General features: G+C 42.9%; 1 protein-coding gene and 1 long non-coding RNA gene across 2 annotated transcripts in view; one reads left to right on the top strand and one right to left on the bottom strand.

Annotated features, from left to right (window-relative positions):
- Positions 1–6121, top strand: part of LOC119856597 — a 50207-nt gene extending 44086 nt beyond the window's left edge. Inside the window, exon 3 of the long non-coding RNA XR_006282330.1 lies at positions 5321–6121. This is a non-coding gene — a long non-coding RNA (uncharacterized LOC119856597). The remainder of the gene's footprint in view (positions 1–5320) is intronic.
- The window catches only part of SUSD6 (sushi domain containing 6), a 110518-nt gene that overhangs the window by 21365 nt on the left and 61814 nt on the right, over positions 1–27339 (bottom strand). The gene's annotated exons all lie outside the window — the stretch shown is intronic.

Raw genomic sequence — 27339 nt, 5'->3', positions numbered from 1 at the left:
ACCTCGGAGTTGCCACTTAGTGAAGGAATAAAGCATTAAAAACCTCAGTCACTCCTTATAGAAGTATGAAGCACACAGTTTCTCTTTATTTTGCTATGAAATGTAGATCATCCCACGAAGTGGCAAAGTCACATTACAAACACAGAGACCGCCAGAAACAAGCCAAGAAACCCACACAAGCACACTAGATAGCAAAACAGACAGGTTTCAGAGTAGCAGCCGTGTTAGTCTGTATCCGCAAAAGGAAAAGGAGGACTTGTGGCACCTTAGAGACTAACAAATAATAAATTTGTCTGTTAGTGTCTGAGGTGCCACAAGTACTCCTTTTCTTAAACCACAGACATCCACAACAGAAGAATGACTCCCAAAAGACTGGATTCTCCAATGCCCTTAGTTACCAAAGACCAAATGGAGAAAAGCACAGTCTCCTGCCACACTGTGGAGTTACATAAAGTATAGGTTTTAGGATTATAACCAAAATAGAGTACTTGAACCTGACAGAAATAACCTCCACAATTAGTGACTGAGTCACAATACAAACAGATAAGGAATCTGCTGTGGCAATGAAGGAGTGTAGCACAATTCACTGACATGGAGGATGAAAGAACAAACTAAACACTTAAATCCACAAAACTAGATGAAGGCTAATATTAGCAGCTTGTCATAGGATTATAAAACCCATAGGCATTTATCTTCTTATTGCCCAGTAGTGACACCATAAGTGATGCTAGAAAGGCACCTGGGTCAAAGTCTTATGTTCCTTTCACAATCTGTATTAGGAAAATTTGTACGTGCTTAACCTAAAAAGTTTCCTTTCCTCAGCTGGCCAGGTCCATAGATCCTACAGCGTGCTTATTGCAGCAGAGGGTGTAGAATTCAATTCCATCAGTCGCTGGCTCAGAGATACAATTCAGCTGCCAGTTTAGCACTTACACAGCTATGGTGAAAACTGTGTCCCCTTCTAACCAAATACATGAGCAGAACATGAACAACTAATTATGCCTCCTGAAGAGCATATGAAATGTGTTATTCCCTTACCTACCAAGCCACAAACCTTCTCACCCAGGTTGGCTTGTGTACTCCTTACGACAAAGGAAATTTGGGGGTAAGCACAGTTACATTTTCCTATGCTTCAACACAGCAAGGCTCACAGGTGATTATCAGCAGTTTGTAGACTGGGAGGGAAAACAGTTTAGCCTAATCAAAATCACTAGTCACCTGGGCCAGGCCCAACTCCCATTGACTTTTATGAGCAGGGGTGCCATTTTGGGAGAGCAAGAGGCGGCACCTCTTCCCCCTCCCCCATGGACAGAGATTGGGGGAGCATGGGGTGGTACTCCCCTCTCCCCCATACTGGATACATGCCAGAGGCAACACTGCCTTTCATTTGGTCCTGTTCCCCCCTCCCCGAGCACAGCTATGCAGGGCTAGCCCTGTGCCCCCCTGGGTCTGGGTTGGGCTGCCAGTTGCCCAGCCCTGCACGATGGGGTCCAGCTATGGCTGCCCAGCAATTCTGGCTGGCAGGGTCCAGTGCTACGGGGTCCCTTTTCCAGCTGCCCAGCTCCACTCCTCATCCTGCTCTATAGAGGGGTTTGAGCGGGGGGTGGGGAGATGGTGCTGGGCATAGGGGACAGTGGAGGGGGTTGGGAGGGTGCTGTGGTTCTTAACCTGCAGCTCACAACACAGGTAAACAGGTTAAGAACCACTGAGCTAAACCGTTAGTCACGTTCAAAGCCCAAGCACAGAGGCTGCCATGCCAATTGACATGCTGCTGAAAATGGTGTCTGCAGCCGGCAGGGACCCCGGGGGATATGGCTCACATGAGCTGAATGACAAGAGTTTAGAATTCTGTACCTATGTATTTTACGTAGGAGCTTTTCCCAGAAAGTAGAAATTCTAGGCTCTGAAAGATTTCCCAAAAAGGTACCAGCCAGATAGTTAGCAAGTGACTGATATGTTTAGAGATGCTGCCCCTGGTTCAGCTGCTGGAAGAAGGAGCATGTGTCTTTTCTCTCTCCTCCAGAGTTCTGTCGACAAGGGGGGCAGGTTTCCACTCTTACACCACTTGCCTTGCCTCCTGATTGTTTTCAGAGTGTAGTTGGGAGCAGGTAAAAGAACAAGAGGACTTTGCTAGTTCACCCCTACCTCAGCTTCCTTTTAGGGTCCCTACTCCTTACTGAACATATTCCAGTGCCTGCCTCTGGTACCCAGAGATTTCCAAAGCAGAGCAGCATAAACTTCACATGATCATTTAACAGTGTCACTACTGCCCTTAGGGTTTTGAATAGCAGCAGGGAAACTGACCAGAACATTGATTTTACTCTGTTCTGCTTGGCAAAGCTATGAGCAGCAGCAAAAAACACAGGAGATGTCTCCCCGAGTCTGCAGTCAGACAACACTGTATTAGTTTACATTTGATATCACATTTGAAAAGGTCTCATAAGGGCTATATTTTTTTTAATTTTAAATTCTGCAGGAATTGATCTAGACCCCACATTCACAAGGGAAAGCTCCCCACTCAGCACTAAAATATGCTCTAGGCTCAACAACAAGGGAACCTAAAGCACTGGTACAGAACAAATGAATGCAAATGCCATTTTCAGCACTGAAAGCTTATTATATAACCCTTCCCAGCTGGCCGCCAGGAAATCCATTGTCTAGCCTAGCTCCTTTTCTCATGAGAACGTCATGTGCCAAAAGGGTTTGGCTAGTCAGCTGTTACTGTCTTGGTAAAGATATACACTCCAATTACTATATCACTATACCTTTCAAGGGCTCCTCCAGTCAAAGCCTTCTGCTATGCCACTGACTGGAAACATGTCTGGGGGAAAGCCAGCATGGCAGCTATCACCAATTCAGCCATCTGAAACAGTGATTACATAACAAAAATTCCAAAGATCTTAAGCAAGATCACTTTGCTTAAACAATACAGGCTGTCCATAACCCACACATTTCCTTCCTTCCTCGGGCAAGACTTGTGTTTGGTTACAAAATTCTTTCGCAGAGAGGGAGATTATGAGCAAAGAGGACCAGACATCATCTGTCCTCAGTGTTAAACAATTGCGTGTCTCACTCCACACCTGCAACACACTCCCATCAACCCACAAAAAGCAAAGCAAAGCTGCCACCTCAGGAAATTCCTCCCTCAGGAAGCCGTTTGAGTGGGGAGATGTATCTGAAATCAACAGCCCTCTTTATGCCAGCTGTACCAAACTAATACACTCCCCATTTCCTCGCAGGAAACTATTCCCCATGCTTCTGGCTTGCAGGGAAATGGCACCAACCTACCTGACTCAGAAACCACAGACAAGGGATAGGGCTGGGGATGCAGGAATTGTTAGCCATAGAAATGGCCACCACAGCAGGTCACAGTCCCATGCCTGGTTTTTAGGGTTCCAATAGCTTGAAACTCCCAGCAATAGGTGTTTGCCGAGCTGTGCCCTTCTAGCTTTCTAATGTGGTGGCTTCCTACTACAGCTACAGGTTCTTTGAGATGTGTCCCCTTGTGGGTGCTCCACTCCAGGTGGCTGTGCGCCCCAGCGCCATTGATCAGAGATCTTCAGTAGCAGTGCCTGGTCGGGATGCACGCGTTCAGCTGCTGTCTCGCAGTCACAGGTTTCAGAGTAGCAGCCGCGTTATTCTGTATTCGCAAAAAGAAAAGGAGTACTTGTGGCACCTTAGAGACTAACAAATTTATTAGAGCATAAGCTTTCGTGAGCTACAGCTCACTTCATTGGATGCATTTGGTGGAAAAAACAGAGGAGAGATTTATATACACACACAGAGAACATGAAACAATGGGTTTATCATACACACTGTAAGGAGAGTGATCACTTAAGATAAGCCATCACCAGCAGCAAGGGGGGGAAAAGGAGGAAAACCTTTCATGGTGACAAGCAAGGTAGGCTAATTCCAGCAGTTAACAAGAATATCAGAGGAACAGTGGGGGGTGAGGTGGGGGGGAGAAATACCATGGGGAAATGGTATTTCTCCCCCCCACCCCACCCCCCACTGTTCCTCTGATATTCTTAAAAAGAAAAGGAGTACTTGTGGCACCTTAGAGACTAACAAATTTATTAGAGCATAAGCTTTCGTGAGCTACAGCTCACTTCATCGGTTGCATCCGATGAAGTGAGCTGTAGCTCACGAAAGCTTATGCTCTAATAAATTTGTTAGTCTCTAAGGTGCCACAAGTACTCCTTTTCTTTTTAAGAATACAGACTAACACAGCTGCTACTCTGAAACCTGTCTGATATTCTTGTTAACTGCTGGAATTAGCCTACCTTGCTTGTCACCATGAAAGGTTTTCCTCCTTCCCCCTCACCCCCGCTGCTGGTGATGGCTTATCTTAAGTGATCACTCTCCTTACAGTGTGTATGATAAACCCGTTGTTTCATGTTCTCTGTGTGTGTATATATAAATCTCTCCTCTGTTTTTTCCACCAAATGCATCCGATGAAGTGAGCTGTAGCTCACGAAAGCTTATGCTCTAATAAATTTGTTAGTCTCTAAGGTGCCACAAGTACTCCTTTTCTTTTTAGTCTCATTAGAGTCTGCCTGAGCGCACGCGACCCATGCCCCCCTCAGTTTCTTCTCTACCATGGAGAAGTCAGACTATTACTCCAAAGCAGAAGGGAGGAGAGCGGGGAGTGGAACACCCATGGGGGACACATCTCAAAGAACCTTAGTTACTGCAAGGTGAGCAACTCTTCTTCTTCAAGTGCTGTCCCTGTGGGTACTCCACTCCAGGTGAATGTGGAGCAGTACCCACTATGGCTGGTGGGACTTTGGAGTTACGGCAGTGAGTACTGTAGACAGTACTGTATGGCTCACTATGGTGTCTGCCATGGTATCCTGCGTGGTAGCATTGCCTTCTACTTAGGCAGGACTAAGCCATTTCGTAAGTCCTTGTGATTATTTGTCTCCACTACCGAGAGTTTAAAGGGTGCAGCCATTTCTACACAACAACTTTTCAAGCAGATCTCTTGGAGATACCTGATATATGACAAGCCCTGGTTTTGAGGCTCGTGCAATGGCCACACTTAGCAGAGATGTGTGTCTCGCCGAGAAACTTCTCACAACGTGAGTGTCTATCGGACCTTGGCATACAGTCCTGACAGGAAGCACATTTCTTAAATCCTGAACTCCCTGGCATTATTGAACTTGGAGTGCCAGGGGAGAGTGTCTCCACGGGAGACAAGCTTGAGGAAAAAAGTTCTGTTTTTTTCCCCCTTCTTTTAAACTAAGTAACCACTATCCTAACGGAAGAGAAACAACTGGGATGTTACTATTTCTATATTCTTTGTAATTGTTTCCCTTAGAGACCAGGGAAGAGGATCAACACTGCCCCGAGTCCCGTCTTCAGCCAATGACAGTTGAGAAGGAACTGAGGGGCGCACGAGACGCGAGCGCTCAGGCAGACTCTAAACGAGACTGAGACAGCAGCTGAGCACGTGCATCCTGACCAGGCACTGCTACCAAAGATCTCCCGATCTATGGCGCCAGGACACATCATCACCTGGAGTGGAGCACCCACAGGGACAGCACTTGAAGAAGAACTATGATTGCTCATGTAGTGGTCCTATACTAACAAAGGGTCACCTACTCAAAATGTCAGGGGTAAGAGCCAGACACCAACTACCTGACTTTTGGGTGGTGTACATGTTGTCACCCAACATTTTAAACACATTTTTGACTGATGTGATTACAGCCCACCATGCAAAGGGTTCTCCTCCAGTAGTGACATTAGAACACAGGTTTATCCTCTTTTCCCAGAAGGATTGGCTCTAGGGTGACCAGATGTCCCAATTTTATAGCGACAGTCCTGATTTTGGGGGCTTTTTTTTTTTTAAATATAGGCACCTATTACCCCCCACCCCATCCCAATTTTTTACACTTGCTATCTGGTCACCCTAATTGGCTCTGACACATGCAATTCCACAAGGTGGTAAATTGTACTGTCCTGCAACCCCCAACACACACAGCTATCTCCAATGAAATGCAGTCTCTGGCTAGAAAGAATAAAATATACTGTATATTCTCTTTCATTTCCCCTTCCGATACAATATGTTGCCTCCAACTTTGCTAGGCTAGGTTATTTAAAAATAAATAAATAGAAAGTTGGGAGCAGCATCTAAAATGTCTAAGAAGTTATTTAAACTGCATCAGCTACCTGCTGCTGATGACTGACCATTTTGTTTCCAACAGCAGCAAGCTGCTTGAACAAGCTATGTAAATGCTTTTAGTTGAAGCCAGAGTCCACATGATAGCAGTGGAATCATCTGAAGTCCAGACCTTCCTCAGATTTATTACAGTAAGATTGTTTTGTGGGGTGGGAAGAGCCCCTGGCCATCTTCTCTTCAGCAGTTCAGCTTTCTCTAGTACACGAGCAGATGGATCATCTCCCAGAAGGGCAAGTCAAAGAAGACAACTGCTACCACCAGTGCCAGTCCTCACAACAGGGGTTAAAGAACCTCTTTATATTTTATTTGCAAGAGGCAAATCACAAGAACAAAAGGACTCAAATGTGAACATGCAGAGTTCCAACATACTCAACCCATAAAACAGAGGGGTCTTAAAAAAAATAATCCCAAAATGTAATCTCCTTTGGACTACAATGTATTGCATGGAGGACAAAGTCCAATGGAAACCAGCTCTCTGTCCTTATTTGAGCCAAGTTCCGCTCCTAGTGAAAATCAACAACAACTTAAATCAATAGGAGCAGGACTGGAAACTTTATTGGGAAATTACAGTTTCCCTACCAAGAAAACATTTTGAAGAGGAGGCTTAATTTTTCATGCACTAATGTGGGCAAATGAGATGAAACCGAAGAAAGGAGATCTGTATATATAATCATATAGCAGTGTATTTATATAATCAGACACAAGTACTTATGCGATGTACAGTAATGGATTCACTCAGACATTCGATGCATGCCAAAGAATTTTTAAAAAGACGAAAAAAGAAAAAAAGACTAATTGCAGTCTTCCACCAATGCAGTAACCAGCTGGTGACTCAGTAGAAGCACAGAGTTAAACTAACTTAATTAACATGCTGCAACACTAGAAAAAAAAAATCACTATGCTTATTAACGCTCTGCCATGATCAGCCAACCATGGAGGAAGCCTGCTATTGCCACTATAATTATGGATATTGTCTTTTCCCATTTGAAATTATTTTTTCCAGTGGTGTATTACTCTGCAGAAACAAAAATAAAAGCCATCGGCTTCAGCCAGTCATACTGCCCCACGTGCCTGTTTCTAAAGCTGAATTTTATTTCTATCCCTAAGAAGTCAAAATGCTTTACAATCGCATGCAGGTAGCTGGTTGTGCTTCTCGATTGCTACAACAACTTTATTTAAGATGAAGTTTTACAGACTATGGGGGAGACTTTTAGAGAGACAAATGGCAGTTAGACCCCTCGCTCACTGGACTGTCAATGGGAGTTGCATGTGCCTTTGGGAATTCCTCCTCCCACTCCATCATGTGGAACAGGAAGGAATAATATATTGTAAAAACAAGCAAACAGTTCCCAAACCACTCCTTTTGAGTAAAAGAAAAAAAAATCTCACACAAATGAATACTCAGGAGTTTCCAGGCCTGACATAAGAGCCAGACTGCAAAGGCAAGGTCTGTATGATGAGGGACCATGTTATAATACAGCAGCGACCCAAGCAGTAACATAGTACTGTTTGGTCTTGCCTCTGTAAAGGAGAGCAAACAATTTTATAATCAGGTTTCCAAACTCTGTTACAGCCAGGCAAAGGCATGACCGGACCATGGTTCCTACATAGTCAGGATACTATAATGCTAACATGATTCCCCCCATAAAGTCACAATTTGCTTGGGTTGACAGGCCCGAAGTCAAGCAACTGCCATGATTCGCAAAAAGAAAAGGAGTACTTGTGGCACCTTAGAGACTAACAAATTTATTAGAGCATAAGCTTTCGTGAGCTACAGCTCACTTCATCGGATGCATTTGGTGGAAAAAACAGAGGAGAGATTTATATACACACACACAGAGAACATGAAACAATGGGTTTATCATACACACTGTAAGGAGAGTGATCACTTAAGATAAGCCATCACCAACAGCAGGCGGGGGAAGGAGGAAAACCTTTCATGGTGACAAGCAGGTAGGCTAATTCCAGCAGTTAACAAGAATATCAGAGGAACAGTGGGGGGTGGGGTGGGAGGGAGAAATACCATGGGGAAATAGTTTTACTTTGTGTAATGACTCATCCATTCCCAGTCTCTATTCAAGCCTAAGTTAATTGTATCCAGTTTGCAAATTAATTCCAATTCAGCAGTCTCTCGTTGGAGTCTGTTTTTGAAGCTTTTTGTTGAAGTATAGCCACTCTTAGGTCTGTGATCGAGTGACCAGAGAGATTGAAGTGTTCTCCAACTGGTTTTTGAATGTTATAATTCTTGACGTCTGATTTGTGTCCATTCATTCTTTTACGTAGAGACTGTCCAGTTTGGCCAATGTACATGGCAGAGGGGCATTGCTGGCACATGATGGCATATATCACATTGGTAGATGCGCAGGTGAACGAGCCTCTGATAGTGTGGCTGATGTGATTAGGCCCTATGATGGTATCCCCTGAATAGATATGTGGACAGAGTTGGCAACGGGCTTTGTTGCAAGGATAGGTTCCTGGGTTAGTGGTTCTGTTGTGTGGTGTGTAAATAGTTTAGCTGCTAGAGCGGACCACAGAGTCACAAAAGGCATGATTACGACTGGGGTAACTTGGTCTCTGAATCACCATTACAAAAGGTGTGCTGAACTGTTTTGTGCTCTCTGCATTAGCAATGGTCACATTTGTCAGCACCAGCTGAGCAGCGATAAGAGGGAACACATTGCTGCCATCGTGAACAGCAGGTAATTTTTTTGAGCACAGATGAATTGGGAACTCACAGGACCTAAAGTTTGGGGGTAATTCTGTGGGGAATTCCTGAGCAGGGCACTTGCCCTTCAGTAAAGTCCCATGTCCTCCTCCCCATACTGATTTTGAACTTCAACTCCATATCTTCATAGTGGCTTCCCCCGCTGAAGAATCCCCTGCTAAACTAATTCAGAGATTACTGGCATGTTAGCCACATCATTCCCTTAATCTTTTTCCAGAATGCTCTTCAGTCCACATATAGTAACATAGTATTCCCTTTAACACAAAGTATCCTCAGGGCCTAACATCATGGACAAGAGGGCCCTGATCGGAGGCAGACAGATGCTTGTTCAAGACAAATATGCAGAAATAATAATGAATGCTGACGATCTAGCAATGAAGAAAGACCAGGTGTTTTATATCAGTCGGCAGATTTTGATACTGCTGACCATTAGGTTGATCCGACTAGTCCAAATCCTGGCTGAAGTAAGTGCTATTGTTCCACTGGCTCTGGTCTCTGCTTAAGGAAGCTCCAGAAACTGGTGTGGGGGCAATTGCACTTCTGCAGGATATGGTGTTCCATGGGGTTCTGATCTGTAACCACTCCTGCTCAATTGGTGGCCATAACCTGGATGACAAGCAGCCATCTTTTCTGCTGTAACAGACACCCCACTCAGTACAGGTAAAAATAGTAAGGTTGGCCAACTGAAGGAAAGCATCTTCAGAGGATGGTGCGGCAACACCTGCCTCTGCCATTGACTGAAGGTCATGTGCAATTTGGACGTCTGGCTGCTCATAATTTTCAGAGGTCCAAAAGGGACTGCCCTACACTACATTTATGTTTAGTATGGTGGTAATGACCATTGCTCTCTAGTGCAGACCTCACCACAACTGTTCTGGGGTTTGTGAACTCCAGAGCTCTACCATGGTGCTGTGAAGCTCACTCAAGCTTTGGCTGGTGCAGGATGTCTGCCTGGTAACATTAAAAGCAGTGTGAATATTATACTAGTTGGACACTTATAACATCTCTCTCTTCACTGCGGAGTGTAATTCAAGCCATTGCCATTGAACCATAAAGCACATAACCTTAGTTCTTGCTATACGAGAGTCTACCTCACTCGTCAGTTCTAATCCCAGCTCTACCTCTGATTTGTTATGTGACCCTGTACAAGTTACTTAACATCTCTAGGTCTTTGTTGCCGCACCTATACAAGGAAGGGGATACCTATCTCACAGAGAGGTTGTGTCGATTAATTAACATAAGTATTTTAGGGCACCGGAGTTGAGAGAGAAACCAAATGAACCCTTCATACTTGTGCACAAGAAGATTCTTACCAGCCAAGTAACTTTAAGACCTATCATAGAATTTTCTCATTTACTAATGGCCTTTTGCAGGGAGTTTGATCCAATTCATTTTTCATCCCTTCTGCAACAGTAGCTGTTGGATATGCTGACTCAGCCTACATGAAAAATACTAATTTGGAAATTGTCTGGGCCAGTTGTAGCAATGGCATTTACAGTAACGAGTTCGCAGTCTGCTCAAGTGTCTATTTTCCATCTATCCTGAAATGCCACCCAGAGAAGTCAAAGCCCCAGATTATAGAAATTTCTTTCTGCAGCTGGTTTAATGACAGCTTCCATGGGAGGAGTCAAACAGAGTAAGCCCAGCAATACTTACCAGCAGTGGGGAAACCTTATTCATTGACAGGTTTCAGAGGAGCAGCCATGTTAGTCTGTATCCGCAAAAAGAAAAAGGAGGACTTGTGGCACCTTAGAGACTAACAAAATTTATTTGAGCATAAACTTTAATGAGCTACAGCTCACTTCATTGGATGCATCACATGCATCTGATGAATTGAGCTGTAGCTCACAAAAGCTTATGCTCATATAAATTTTGTTAGTCTCTAAGGTGCCACAAGTCCTCCTTTTCTTATTCATTGAGACAGTCTACTTATCTACCCAGCTGTTAAGATGTCAGTCTTGCAATTTCTCCGAGCTAAGACAAAGGTCAGGGTATCTCTCTCCTTTATTTAAAAACAAAAAAACAAAAAAAAACTTGTAAGGGGACTTGTCCATTCGAATGTTCAACCATTTACCACCAGCAGGCCTAGTAACTCCTTAAAACCCACTGAAACATTTGCTTTTAACAAACAAATTCAGACCTTTTGGAACCAAAGTTTGGTATAGCCATTCACTCCTATGCCCTCTTCCCAAAGGGTTTCAGAGTCCCCCACACTGTTCAAACCACCTCTTTACGCAGTCTGGCACAGAATCTGCATTCAGTCCGGTCACTTCATCAGAAAGAGTTCAGGGGACACTGCCGAGTCTAGAGACTGCAGTATTCTCAGTAACAGTCATGAGCCTGTGAATCTGCTCCCTGAAGAGATCAGGCCGAGAGTGACTCATTCTTGCTATCTTCAGATTATGTAGCAGGATGTGGCTCTTTGGACAGGCATTTGAAGTTTGCCTCTCATGTCAGAGGCTGTTAAGGGCAGAGTGATTGGAGAATTATGCTCTTCCCAGCATGGATGTTTCTTAGGCTATGCCTACACTTGCAGAGTTTTTGCGCCGTCAGTTTCACTTGAGCTTGCAGAGCTATAAAACTGCAGGATAAGTGTTCGGGCCTGGGTCCTGAGGCTCAGCAAGGTGTGTGGGGGGTCTCAGAACCCAGGTTCCATCAAAGCCTGAATGTCTACACCGCTGTTTAGCCCTGCAAGCCCGAGTCAACTGACCCAGGCTCAGACTCTGTTTTTTATCAAAATGTAGACATACCCAAAGAACATCCCACTAAGGTAACCAATTGGTGGGGTAAGAGGCTGAGAAGTGACCGACAAGTGTTAAGAAATCAAGGGAGAGTATGCTGCTACTGCTTTGTCTTATGAACCACAATAGATTCTCTACCTCATAGGCAAAGTCCCACACTGTCTTCCCTCACCAGCGATGTGGGCGAGTCTGCTGTTAGATCAAACAGTGTCAGTACTGAAAGTCTACTGGACACGTAGCAACTTTTTACAACCCCTAAATATGTGGTACATAAAAGGAGCCCTATTTCTAGCCATTTCTTGTAAAAACTATAACTATATACATAAAATACACTCCCTATTATTCTGTATTTTCTTTTAAATTTTTAATTGCTGTTTTTCCAGTGCCTACTCATGACTCTAAGCAGTTCAAATAACTAAGAACAAACAATATTTCAGACAAGATGCAACACCTGCAAGCACCACTTAAAAACCACCTGTCATCATGAACATGAAACCCCTGGTGACCTTCCAGCCCCTCAGCTCATCTCCAAGTGAGTGCCCAGGTAATTAACAAATCCTTACTGTGGCAGACCAAGGTAGGTGAGTGCTCCAAAATCAAGTACCTCTCAGGGTGAGTCAGGTCAGCATCCTCCTCCATTTCAGTGGGGCACCTCTCAGCTGACTAAAATGATGCTATCCATCACAGTGGGAGAAAGGCAGTCACCCTGGTAACCAGATCCCAAACCATTTAAGCACTTTAGAGGTTATAATCAATCCCTTGGATTCCACCTGGAAGCCAGCCAGTGGTATAATGGGAGATTTTCCTTTTAACTGTTTTGAAAAATCATAAAAAGCACCTTGATAGAGACTGACAGAGAAAAACTGGAAGGAAAAAAAAGGCAGAGTAAATTGAGGGTCATTTACAGTTACAGGCAAGCCAGTATTGGAGTGCCTTAGGTCCAAATTGTGGGGTAACGGTGGGAGATTACAGAGCACTGGTGTTGTGTACGACACTCCGCTCATTAAGCAGGCAACTACATTTTGTACTAGCTTGAGATCATTTGGAAATTCAGTACAGAGCTCCAGGTAGATCCCATTACATCTAATCTAATCTTGAACTGACAAAAGAAACTAAGGTTCACACCTGAAAGAAACAGTTGCGCCACTCCTGCCAAGACTAGATTTAAAAAAAGGTAATCAGCTACTGCCTGAGCAACCAAGAGCAGTCCTGGATCTAACCACCACCCCAAATTGCAAACCTGTGGGGGCAAGCCATAGATTCTTTCCCTCACCTCAAGGATGGCAATAATATGGCAGACTTTTAGTGACATCTCCCATCCTACCAACATTACCTCCATCTTGTCAGAAATGATCCGTAAGCAGTTAATCTCACACTCACTTGGTCACTCGTTCTACTTGGCATCCTGTCATTATTAATATTACTGAAGTTATGTCTTCTAACAATAAGTACTTCATCTCTACTAGTGTTGTGAGCAATCCTCACAGAAACTACAGTGTGCCCAACTGTCCTGGGGAATCCCAAAGGAATGTGACATACAATTGATATTGTGCTCTAGTGTCTTGTGCCATAGTTCTCCCAGAGGACAAAATATTGCATAACGGCTCAAGCCTCTAAACTACTCCAACAAGAATTTAAGGTTCATGACTAATGTATTTTTAACATGAAAAATAAGATAATTTCTGAAACAAAAATAAAATGTAAATAGTCTTCCACTATTTCTGCTCAAAATTTAACCTGCATCATTCAAATCCTAGGTTTCAGAGTAGCAGCTGTGTTAGTCTGTATTCGCAAAAAGAAAAGGAGTACTTGTGGCGCCTTAGAGACTAACAAATTTATTTGAGCATAAGCTTTCGTGAGCTACATCCGATGAAGTGAGCTGTAGCTCACGAAAGCTTATGCTCAAATAAATGTGTTAGTCGCTAAGGTGCCACAAGTACTCCTTTTCTTTTTGCAAATCCTAATATTTCTGTTGAAATTAAAATTTTCAAATGTAACAGTGTGGCTATATGCAGAAGCACTGAAGGGCTCCAATCTGGATGGGGAGGAACAGAGGTCATTAACATGGATTAGCGACTCTAGCACTGGTATACTTGACCACTGAATACTGGGTACAAGTCTGGATGGGTAGCTTACCTACCTACCGAATCTCTGGACATGGAGCTTAATTCCACAGTGAGAACTAACTGGAACATTAAAATCAACACTCATTCAAAAGTTGTCCACTCCAGAGCACACACCTCTCCACCCAAAATGCAGGGAGGGAGGGAGAGACATCCTCCACCACCTTCATGAGTTCAATCAAACCATGGCCAACTTGAATGTACCAATTCATGAGGACCTCCAGAATCTTATGAAGACATGCCTGAAATCGTGTTAGCCTTTCTGGGATCAGGCTAAAGCTCTTAAAAGCATCCTCATTCAATTCTGAGGCACAACAGAAATGACAATGCTCAAATCTCACAAACACCTGATGGCTGACCCCACAAAAAAAGCTTGCAGGCTTCAACCTACCCCAGGAACAATGGTTCACGTCTAAGCATTTCAGAACATCACACTGCAGATGCTGTCATGTTTTATAACTTTGAAGATGAAAGAATGCACAATGTGACTGTGGACACCAGTCGCAAACTATGGACCACCTTGCAAATCGTGCCCACTTCCATCGTTTCCTGGTGGCAACTCAGATTTTCACCAAGCCACTTCTGAAGCTGTTCACTGGCTCACTCATCTGGACTTGGTTATCTAAACACTGATAACCTCCCTTGCCACATAAAAGGAGGAGGAGATGAGGTCATTTTGGGATCCAAAAGGATATCTATAACGTGTTCATCGTGCTGGGTCATGGACTCACTAACGATCTGTGAATTTATTAGCTTGCTGGCACAGAAGCATATTTTATATTTTTGTCTTGTTCAAATAAAAAAGCTCTATAGATCTGCCTATTACATGTATTGATCTGGGCATTTTGGATGGGCATTCCTACCGGATAGTGGGAAGACTGGGACAATTACCATGATTGAATCACTTTTTAAAAAAAGCAGCAAGAAAAACATTCTGAAAGTTGTTTGAGGTAAGCAAATGTACATGTGAAAATGCCAAATTTTGCAAAATCTTAGCACACTGCTGGTTGTTAATCCCAAGCTATACCACTAGTTTCAAGAACCTGGCTGGCAGTAAAAGTAACCTCAAAGTAGATGGTGAAAAAATATTTTATTGTTCTTTAAAACTCCACTTGCTCTTGGACATATTTACTGGTAAGTATTGGTTTGAGCCAGAGATAAGAAAGTCAAAATACCTTGTTTCAAAGTATATAATAAAAAGGTTGGAGGTGACGTGACCTGTAAGAAGAGAAACTTGTCTGTAATCACATCTAAATCTCAACAGTGACAAGAGATGGATTGTCATTCCTTTTGTTCATCAGGAAGAGGAGTTTGTTTTTTAAAACACAGTATACTATTTTCAAAACAAAATCCACAGAAAAGACCCAGAACTCCACAAGAATCCTAAGCTTCAGTTTTCATCTACCCTACCTTAATGCTTTTACACAAGAAGAAATACAAGCATGTGTTGTATGTCAAATATTTATATTCTTTAGCACCTTTGGAAATGCATCTTTGTTTTAAACCAAATTAGATATCAAAATACATTAACAATTTGTGCAAGTTGCCACGGTTTGCCTGCTTCTACTCTTTTCCTGTGGCTTTTGGAGTGTGGCTGGCGCAATGAATCCTGTGCTAGTATAAATTGCTATGAAGCTCTGACAATTTACACCAGTGAGGATCTGTTGGTTGGTGTTTCAGTGGGTTAGTCCTTTTCCCGAGAGACTGAAATCACAACATTAATACTTTCATCAATGGCATCAATGGATTTAACACCAGAAATTAAAATGTGTGCCTCCCCCCTAAAATGGGAAACGTAACTGTAAAATGATAACTATTTTGTTATCCCTGTTTATGTTGGTTTCTCCAGTTCCTGAACTCCCCTAAAGCTTTCATTTGCATAATCAGAACTTCATCAGAGGAAGAGGTGAGCATGGCTGGACCACCACCTGTCAATGCTACGATCTAGTTTTAACATGATACAAGGCATCCATTGTACGAGGTCAAGAATGGGTTTTATACACTAGCTGTAATATTTCACTAAATTTTGTGTAATGCTTAACATCATTTCTTTCTCTGCCAGGCTCTGTTGTGTGTCCCTTGTTTATGTGTCCCTTTATTTGTGCATCGGTTGATCTGCATTGGTCATACAAGTACAGTTCTAAACAAACAGAGCAAGATCATTCTGGGAAATGTACAACTAATATTGAGAGTCTGATCTTGAGAGCTGCTGAACCCTCTTAGCTGTGATCAACTTCAAATGGGAGTTGCAGGTAACTAGTGGTATCAGGGTCATGCGATTATTTTCAAGGACATCTGAGCATGAAAGATGCCTTCATAAAAATCTGATGCTATGGTATTCTTAGAACCGGAGTGGAAGAAAGACTGATGGAGACTTTTAAAGAGAATGTTATTTTAAAAAAAAGGAAAGGATTGTTTTTCCAGCTTGGCCATTTCCTAGAACACGGCAATTCTCTCCCACTCCCCAGTCAGCACACACACGAACAAATCTCCATACTGCCGCCACTGACTTTCACTCAAGCAGACAATAGATTTCATAATCTCCTGACTCAAACTTTTAAGGGAAACGTTTAGCAACAGAAGGCACGAGTTTGAGAGAAATGACAAGTGCCACTTATCTAACTTCCAAAAAATGTGACAAGGAAAAAAAAAGCAATCTATAAAAACTGCTCATGCACAGAACTTTTCAGATGTTCTCTGGGGAAGAAACAGGCAGCATCAGCATGCCTGAATGTCAAAGGAAATACTCCCCAGTGTGTGTAAATTTCCCTGATGTGTACAAGAGAAGTCCCTAGTTCCCACCAGCTTTAATGTCAGTTCAGCAGAAGGGCCGATAATACCAGTGGGAGCCTTCATGTAGACTAGCTCCAGCAGCTGGACCTATTTGACCACCAATCAGTTAAGTCTTCTGAAAGCAAGTCCAATTGACACAGCAATAAAAAAATAGGTCCAACTGCTGAAGCCTTGTGTATGCTAGTATTCTCACTTATTACCACAAGATCCACTAAACTGGCATTGAAAATGCAGAGCTTCCCGCACCACCCCCAGTAAAACAGTCTTCATTAGAGAAGGCTTTTAAAAAAAAGGGAGACTGTATACTATGTTCCTTGCCCTTTTGTTGGCACCCTGTTTGAGAACAGAGGACAAAGACCGCCAGAGAACCAGAAAAGGCCACTGGGATTATGATACTGGATTTTTTTTATTATTATTTTATTAGAGGTCAGTACATTGATTGGCTCCTTTTTTTACAGATGTGTGTGGGGGTTGTTTTATATACAGTAGATGAGCTACCTTTTTACTACCCACAAAAAACAGCAGAGCTTAAGCAAATTCTCAGGAGCTAGTCACTCCAACCAGTTTCAGAGTAGCAGCTGTGTTAGTCTGTATTCGCAAAAAGAAAAGGAGTACTTGTGGCACCTTAGAGACTAACAAATTTATTAGAGCATAAGCTTTCGTGAGCTACAGCTCACTTCGATGAAGTGAGCTGTAGCTCACGAAAGCTTATGCTCAAATAAATTTGTTAGTCTCTAAGGTGCCACAAGTACTCCTTTTCTTTTCACTCCAACAAGTTATTGTACACAAAGCCGCCACTGCCATTTTGGTTCTTTGTCTCCTTTATTCCGTCCCTCAGATGGATCACCTCCATGACATGCTTCCAAACACACAAAGCAGTGATCCTAGACCTCTTAGAAAGCAGCATGAGGTACTGCTGCAGCCACTCTACCTGGATGTTATTTTTCTTCATTCTCTATTTTACTCCCTGTAACTGTAAAATAAAATCAGTCTCCTGAATGAGCATGGTGTATTTCTACATGATCAATGCTCTGGAAATTATTCTTCTTTTCCATTCCTTCTACCCCTCCCAAAACATAAAAGGGCCTGATTTTCAGAGGTATTAAAAGCCTTCAGTTCCCAGGCATTCCAATAAAGAGAAGTTCTCAAGGATCACACAGACCTTAGCCTCTCCTTTTTGCCATCCATAACACCTGTGGCTATTACAAGAATTGCTTATTTTGGGAAAGTAAAGGCAATTTATTTTTAGGTATATTTTAAAGCTATTTAACAGCCTAAAATTAGGAGGAGCTGTCAGCACCATGTGACCAGCCAGCACTACATGGGCTGTCAGCATGCACCCTAGGGACCTCTGAACTATAACTATTATTCCAGCATGCTGTCACACCTAGTCACCAACAGATTTACAGTCTAGACATCACAGAAAGCAGAAAAGCCTTTTCCACAGTGCTGTATTCTGAGGGACCAAACCAACACGCACAGGAGGAGGACTGGGACATATTAATCCTTGCTACAACACAGACTGCCTTTATATTACTCACTTGAAGCTATTAACAAGGGCTTGTGGCAAAGGGAACATAACCTGGAAATCCTAATGAATAATGAAGGTTCAACCCAAATAAGTTCCTGTCTAGAAGTAAAACCACAGAGGGAACTGTGGCGCTAAATACCTGGGCAGACAAAGGTTTGTTATAGTGAAAACTGACTTTCAGTGTCTGACAGAAACAGGCGGGATGGTTGCACAAAAAGTGCTCCAAGGGCAAGATCTAGTAGTTACTTTTGTTGCATGGCTTTATAAATCTTCACATGTCACTAGCCACAGGAGGACAAGATTTGCAGTGTATTAAACAGAATACTTAGGGATATTTTGTCCCATTGATAGGTCTTGGATGAGAATAACCAACAGCATTGCACTTCACTCCCATACCCTCTTACACTTCTTTGTATTTTGATTTAGGATTAAAAGGGGGATTGGTAATGGAAGTGCCCATGAGAACTGTAATCAGGGCACTAGAACAAAGACAACCAATGCTAATATCTTATGCAATGCTCTCCAAAAATCATTGCCATATATTTGTAAACATGTCGCTGTTCTTATCCCTTTCCAACTGTTAACTAGCTAGGTACTAGAGGCTGAAGGAGAAATGTATTATGGACATCAAAAAAGGATTTGTGCTAATTACACTATTCGCAGTTATGGTAGCCAAGAGGTGGGTCCCACCTCTTGCAATTCTGCCCAGCGAGCGGCAAGTGCTTCCAGAAATGGGTCAAATTGTATAATCCTAGACAGTTGTATCCTCGGGAGGGACATGCGCTTCTCCAGATGAGATTCCAGTCCCTATATCCCTGTGCTGCCAGCAGCTTGGTCCAACCTCTACCTTCCCAGCCACCCATTCCCCCCTCCCCCCCATTTTAGCTGTTTAACTGGACCACTCCACTTCTATATTATGATTTTGGAGAGGGGAAGTTTGGGATCTTTTGGAATAAAGGGCACAATAGTAATAGGAAACATTTAAGGGAACCCAAATGCTTCTAATGAATATCCATGACTACATGAACAGTGATAGATCTCCACATTAGAATCATAGCGATACAGTTCATCTCATTTCCTCGTTTCATGAAGTGATGCCTCCCCATTTAGACCAAAAATGCACTGGCCTTTTCTACTGCTTTACTGCATTGCAAACTCACGGCTCATTTGCAGCCTACTATAATCCTTAAATCTCTTTCAGAATGAAGGCTTTCCAAGTTTCTCCTCTGAAGTCTGGATTATTCTTCCTCTGAGATGCTTTCATTTTCTTGACATTTGAGTCATTTGATTTTCTGTCTATTTTTCTACCCTCTTCAGGTCCCTTAGTATTATTTCTCTACCTTCACAGGTATTTGCAACTCATCCCAATCCACTATTACCTGCAAAATTTCCTATGTGATGCTTACTTGCTCTTTTAGACCATTAAAGATGATGGGTAACATTTTCAAAAGTGCCAGTAACTTCTGAGCCTAAACCCCATTTACTTCCAATGAGACAAGATGCTTTTGCAAATTTTACTTGATGTTAATTAAATCCAGACATCACAGCTATTCCACTAGACACCTTTCCTAAATTGAAGTAGATAAAGGATAATGGTAAATGGCAGCATGGTTAATCAGACAATTTTCAATTTATGTGGTCATGTTACTACATAAGTCAATTTAAATTAACTGAAGTATCGTAAAATTGAAATTTATCAAATGATTTATTGGAATCCAATGCTATTATATTTTGTGGTTCTATCAAAACAAGCACTGTCAAGTTTTATCATATTTTTAGTTCTGACAATTTTCTTTTAATAAACTCTTATGCTTAGTACTTACGTTCCACTACTCTCTAGACATTTAACAATTTTCTCTCAGTAGAAGACCTCCTACTTTACACTGACAGAAGCTAGAAGTATAAAGTCTCTTGTTTGAAAGTTAATACCACAATTTCTTTCCTGCAGTTTGAGTCAGTGCCTACTAGCCCATGATTTTTCAAATGTATTGGTAACATAACAATTAAATTTCCTTAATATCTTATAATTAGCTTGACCAGCTAATTTGTGTATATTAAAGTTTTTTCTTACTCGCTTCTTAAGTTATTTTTTTCAGAGTCTTCCTTACTTTATAGTTGTTCAAACGTATTTATCTTGTTCAAAATAGCTGATACCAAACTTTTTTTAATCTGAGTAATTAAATTCATTAAATTTACAATGGCAGGAAGATAAAATTAATGTAATTTATCTCTAGTGGTTTTCCTTTCCTCTCACCCCAGCAAATTTTAGAGAAGCCTTCAATTCCCCCGATTCTTTTGGCCAGCGTGAATTATTATTTTTAAGTATCTGTACGGCTGTAGCACATAGGAGCCCCAGTATCCCACTGTGCTAGGTGAAGTACAAACACAGAATAAAAACGGTCCCTGCCCCAAGCAGTTTTCAATCCAAGTGTACGACAAGAGACGACAGATGGATACGGATTGACAGGGTAGCACAAAGAAACAATTAGCATGATAAGCAGTGGTCTCAACACACCAGCAGCCTAACTGTTAAGTTTTTTGTAGGCATATAAAGGAGAATTTTAAGGAGGGAACTGAAGTAGGACAATGAATATGTTTTGCAGCTGTTTACAGGGAGTTTCTCCCAAGTGAGAGGTAGCAAGGGAGAAAGCATGATGGCACTTGTTTGAAAATTTTACAAGCGGGCCCTGGCGGCGGGCATCATGGGTCGAACAGAAGCAAGAGCAGACACTGATAACGAATGAGAAACATTATGTAGAAGGGGGAAAACTGACTTTGAAGATGAGTAGCTTATGTTTAATGCAACAGAGAAGGAGTAGCCCGTGCAGAGATGCAACAAGAGAGGTTTCAGAGTAGCAGCCGTGTTAGTCTGTATTTACAAAAAGAAAAGGAGGACTTGTGGCACCTTAGAGACTAACAAATTTGAGCATAAGCTTTTGTGAGCTACAGCTCACTTCATCAAGAGAGGTGACATGGTCAAAGCGACAGGCTAGACAAACAATCTTCGCAGCAGCATTCTGAATAGATATGAGGGGGACAAGACTGCATTTGTCTAGTCCAGAGGAAAGAATGCTGCAATAACTGAGATGTGAGAGGACAATGGCTTGAACGAGAGTTTTAGCTGTGTGGAGATAGGAAACTCATTCTACTTTTTGCTGCCTTTATCCTTCCCCTGCTAACGTTAAGTGTATATCAATGTCCTGAAAGTAGAAAAGGAGGCAACCAAAGAAGATGAACAATTTTACACAACTCAACTTTGGGCAATCTCTCAGAAGCCACAATGGCTACTTCTTGTTTCTTGCATTCTTCGCTTCCCTGAATTGAAGTCCATTTCATCTTGTTTATGGTTTTAGCATCTCCTCAACGTTCTTCCCCACTAGTGGAGTTTAATATTTCCTCTCATTCCATCTTTCTCACCAAAGACAGGTAGGAAAAAGAATGCCAGTGAATTGTGTGTTTGTTTTCCAGAAGCCTAATTCAGGCACAATGGTAAACAGACTATTTCAGCCTTAACTTCTTGGCAAGACAGCAGCTAAGTTTCTATAGTAATCTCAGCTGGCATGCTTGCTGCACGAGACCAAACCAGATCAACAGAAGGACAAACAATGTGAGCATAGTGACATACAGATTTTGCATCGATAGCTCTCCATCCATCACAGCTTGGTAGAAAGCTGAGTGCACAAGAACCAAAGGCAGCTGGGTTTTCCCCATCTATAGCACGTAAAATCCAGTCTTCAGTCCAGTTCAATATGTGGGTGTGAAGCTGATGCCACCCCTGTCCTGTCACAATATTTTTATAGGTCACATAAAAATGACTGGTCACAGTATAAGAGTCTTCAAAAATCAAATGAGAACATTTACACAAGATTGGTAGAAATAGTCCGATAATATTTGCTGGGTAAGCATATACAGTAGAACCTCTGACTATGAAGACAAGTAGCTTATGTTTGATGCAACTGAGAAGGAGTAGCCCATGCAGAGATGCAACAAGAGAGGTGATATGGTCTCAACTCTGAACACCAGTTACAGACTTACCAGTCAACCGGACATCCTCTGGATTGGAAGTAATTGTGCGCGCATGTGCACACACACGCGCGCACACACACACGCGCGCGCACACACACACTTAACTGCCTGGGGGCTTTAGCCCTGGGGCTCAGGGCTTCAGCCTGGGAGGTTAGGACTGCAGCTGTAGGGTGAGGGGGGGGGTCAGGTCTCTAGGCGGGAGGGTTGTTGGGCTTCTGACCCTTGGGAGAAGAGGGGCTCGGGGCTCCAGTTCCGGGGGAGGGCCACTGGGATTCTAGCTAGGAGGGGAGCACCTGTTTCAGTCCTGGTGCCCGCCGACCCTTGGCTGAAGCCAGGAGGGGAGCCGTGGGGCTCCCCGGTGCCCCCCATGAGGCAGAAGCTGGGAACAGAACAGTGGGGCTGAAGCCCTGAGGCCCTCCCCCCCCGCAAGCCTGGGAGCAGAGTCACGGGGCTCAAGCCCCGAGTCCGAGTACTCCCACCAGATCTAAAGCTCTGGTGCTTCCTGGGGCCAGAAGCCCTAATCCACCCACCCTCCGCCTGGATCCCCGACTCTCTCCCCCACCCCCAAGTGGCTGAAGTCCATAATGTCTCGTTCAGAGTTATGGACAATCTTCATTCCCGAGGTGTCCGTAACTCTGAGGTTCTACTCTATCCCTTTTTAGCAAATACCACCACCATTCCTGCAACTCCGCTTAATTCTTGTATACAGGTAATAGAGATGTTTGAGAGAACATTTTTGTCTTAGCACTTAAGGCACCAGGGTGTCTCAGTAACAGGGCAAATTGCACCTTTGACCCTCTAAATTTCAGGCCATCACTTCCCTCGGGATGGAATCCCACAGTTCTCCCACTCTCAGACAGGGCCCTGGGTTGCAGTCCTCTGTGTACCTCCTGTAAGCACTTCAGCAGGTCTGACTTAGGTTTCTGTTTCCTCTAGGGTAGTGACAGTGTTTAATACAGTGCTCAAACAGCCTCCTTAAAACAGCGTATTAGTTACTTAGAACAAAAGTACTTCAGAGAAAACAGCAACAAACACAGACTTACATACATCTCATTCTTCCCTAGGGCTTACCTGGATTTGGGAAATCTCAATTAACTTCAGACTCCTCCACAGAACCTATCTACTTCAGTCTCTCACCCTAGAGAGCAGATGACCAGTGAGCCCACCCCTTCTCCTGCACCCCCAAGACTTTTTTTTTTTTTTTTAACTTTTTAGTTTCCTTTTGATTTCCAGGCTCTTTGCTCCAGCAACACAAGTTTTGCAACCTTTTGGAGACAGCATTCTCAAAGGCAACAGCTTGCCCATTGTCTTTCTGGTATGTGCCTATAGGTTCTTATCTGGAAAACTATTGTACTACAGGTTTCAGAGTAGCAACCATGTTAGTCTGTATTTGCAAAAAGAAAAAGGAGTACTTGTGGCAACTTAGAGACTAACAAATTTGAGCATAAATTTTCGTGAGCTACAGCTCACTTGCATCCAATGAAGTGAGCTGTAGCTCACGAAAGCTTATGCTTAAATAAATGTTAGTCTTTAAGGTGCCACAAGTACTCCTGTTCTCACTGTACTATAGTACTTCCCTGTTCTTCCCACACTACACGCTGAAGTCAAGCATTATGGTGTATAGTATAGACTGCAGTAAAAGTTACAGTCTCTCAGTAACTAGGTCATATATCAATGTTCTAAGATGCTTCCAAAGCAGCTCCTGCCGTATCAAACCCTTATTACAAATCAGCTCCACTTTTACCCCATTATGATTCTTGCAAGATTCCCTTTAGTGCCTGCACAAGAGGACAGGTGAATATGCACAGCAGGGAAAAAGCCTTAAGAGGAGAAAGATCTGCAGACAGTTTTTAGGTACGTGGACATCAGGATATTTTGCTAAAATTTCCCCCCATTGCCACCACCAGTTCAAAGCCATCAGTGGTATAAGTACTAGTGCAGACACAGCTTGTGGTAGCCAACAGCATCTTAGGCACTACGACATCCGATCCTGCTCAATCACAGCAGATCTAGACGACACAGTGGTTAGAATATCAGAAGCACCCTAGAGCTTCCGGCTATTGCTACCACTGAGGGGGTCAAAATATTAGTAACAACTGAGATATTCTGGACAGAGAGCCCAGTGTGCACAAGTCCCTAATATAAGGCTGAAATGAAGAAAACATTTTTGGCTCCTCAGTCAAAAAAAAAAAAAAAAAAAGGAAAACTGTCTAGTGCCCTACTGAGGAGATTAATGAGTTCTTACTCTGCATTTTTAATCAGATGTGCTCAGGTAGTTTTAGACCCCAAGATTCAGGTGATTTTTTAAAAGAAGGGTTGTTACAAGGCCAAGGATGTACAGAAATATTTTCCTGAAATTCTGAAGTGTGTCAGTAGAAACAATGTGTTTGGATGCAAACAGCTTTTTGCCAGTGTATGATAACCAGGATGGTAGACTATCAACAGAAAGCACCAAACCATTCTACTTTTAACTGTTTGAGGCACAAAAACAAAGCAATATAAATTAACTTAAAATTCTCCAAAATTATTCACAAATTTCATGATTTAAGGATGCCTCCCTTGAATAGGATTTGGTCTCTTTAATTAAACTTCTCCAGTAGGTAAGTGTCACCCACTCTAAAATTAGTAAAATAAAACAAACAACTTCATGTTTAATTGCTTAAATTTTTAGTCCTATAAAACAAAAAGCTTTCTTCCTCAACAAAAGAGTGTTTTCAACATGATGTGGCCTCCTCCACCAACCCTCTACATCTGCTACCTATGTAAATCAGCAATATTGATAGTCATAAAGCAGCTTTTCTATTAGCAGCCAAAACACCTCCCTCTTAGAACTTGGGAGCTGTGGTAATCCCCCTTTTGAAATGCTAATGTCATTACAACCACAGCACCAGAGGGCAAATGGCAGGGAGCTGGGAGACAGAAGCTCCAGCTGTGCCCTTATACATATGATTTAAGCAGGGCCTTTTGTACCTCTCCTGCAAAGCCATCTCTCTGGCATCATCACACTCAACAGGATCGGCAGCTGCTATCCAACACTTCTGATAAATGGGGGTGGAAAGAGGCTTTTTCCAAAGTGATGAATACATGTGTGGTGAGCAGCTAGTGAAAAGGCAGTAGTGGACATGGGTATTGTTCTTTCAAACAGACTCAGAAGGAGAGAGAGGTATGGGCAACGCTTGTGAAGACAAAGCAAAAAAGCTTCCCTTCTCTTGCTAACGTGGAAACAGAACACAGTTACAAAACTGTGGCAAGAGGTTTGAAAAGTCAACATAAGAGAATCAGATACAGAAGAGTAAGAATTAAAAACCAAGAATTTTGGAAGGGAGAAACCCTCATGCTTCAGTGCACAGGCCAATCTCTAACTGAGGGCAGCTAGGCAGAATCCTGCCAACGGTGAAATCAGTTTCCTAACTACCTACAGCATAGGGTTTTTTGTACCTTTTGGTAAAAGCAGCTGGTGCTGGCCAATGACAAACAGGATACTGGAGTGGACAGATCACAGGCTGATCCAGCATGGCAATTTTCATGTCCCCGTGCAATATTTAACAATTGTTAGCATACAGCTGTCACAAGTTGTGGCTGTTCTAGGGATTATGAGTTTTTTCACCCTCTGATACCACTGAGGCAATTGATGGCAAATACTGACTTTGTAATGGCGATCACCAAATGCACCAAATACATTTAAAGATTTTTTTTGTAACATGTTTCTAGCCGCTTACCATTTAGTTATTTCTCAAAATCTAATTTTCACAGAACAAGTGAGACTGCATACACGATGGCTCAGTTCAGTCTTCACTCAAGTGTAAACAGGCTAAGGTTTTACATATTTAAACAGGTGAACACACACATTAACTGGAAGAGTGCGCTACAGTCCAAGCTACTATATCCAGTTCATGAATACTGCTGCGTTCATAGTGTTTTCCACTTTGCTGTTGCAGCCTGGCTATACCTAACGGACAAAGAAAAGAACTTTTTGCCAGAGCAGCAGCCGTACATAGAGGATTCACACAAAGGGGCCATTTAACATTAGACGAAAGTTTGATTACTGCAGCAGGGCTTTGGCCAGTGAACAGTCCTTCAAACCTCACCAAGGGGTTTATTCCATGTGTGACTGGTTCCCCTCAGGTGCCACCTGAAACTGGGGTACCACTGAGCCCGCCTGACTCACCAGCCTGGGCTCCCTTTACACTGTACTGCTATGACAGGCCCTCAAGCCCCTTCCAGCATACACACAGGTGGGGACACATCCAGCTGCAGCTACACACATGCTGAGAGCAGCTCTGCATGGGAAGGCTCAGCTAAAGCACCTCCCAGTTCTTAAGGCACGCACCCCCCTTTGGAGTGTAAGCCCACAATTATACCATCTTGTGCTACACCGGGAACTGTACAGCGTAAGCTCATAAAATTCACCCCCTCCCTCAGTGTGGAGAGAGATATGCAACAGCTTTCTGCCCCCAGTTGTTTTCCACACACTGGTTTTAACTACAAAAGATAGATTTTAAGTGCTTATAAGGGATAGCAAACAGATCAAAGCAGATTATCTAGCAAATAAACAAAAAGCAATCTAAGCTTAATATACTAAAAAGAGATTGGATACGAGTAGCAAATTCTCACCCTAACTGTTTTAGGAAGTTTGCAGAGATTCTTGAGGGCAAGCTGCATTTGCTTGCAGTTTAAAATCCCAGATATTCTTTTCACAGGCTAGAAATCCCTCTAGCCTGGGTTCAGCCCTTCTCCTTTAGTCCAGTCTTTATTCCTCACGTGTTTCCAGCAATCTTCTTGAAGAACCACGATGACATCACTCCAATGCCTTAACTAGCTTTTGCATATGGTGGGAACCCTTTGTCTCCCCTCTTGGTTCCCAAACACAGTCAGTGGAAAAACACCGGTACTCCAAGATGGAGCCCAGTACCAAGTGACTTGGTCACATGCCCCTGTAGGGACACAGCAGCTGTGAGGCCATTTGTAGAGTCCTCAGGAAGACTCTATGGTGGGAGATTAGCATCTTCTAAAACCAACTGTTCTCCCTAATGGCCCTTCCCAGCCAGCCATCTAGACTGATTGCATTCTGCCTAGTGGGCATTCCCCTGGTGTAAACACATTTGTAATAGATTCATAGACAATATTTCAAACTTCAGATACCAAAATGATACATGCATATAAATAGGATAATCATAGTCAGTGAATCATAACCTATCTTGCATAACATACATCAGTTG

The sequence above is a fragment of the Dermochelys coriacea genome, chromosome 6, assembly GCF_009764565.3.
Source record: "Dermochelys coriacea isolate rDerCor1 chromosome 6, rDerCor1.pri.v4, whole genome shotgun sequence".
NCBI lineage: Eukaryota > Metazoa > Chordata > Testudines > Dermochelyidae > Dermochelys > Dermochelys coriacea.
Note: the sequence above shows the minus strand (reverse complement) of the source record. Positions and strands in the feature narration are given on the sequence as shown.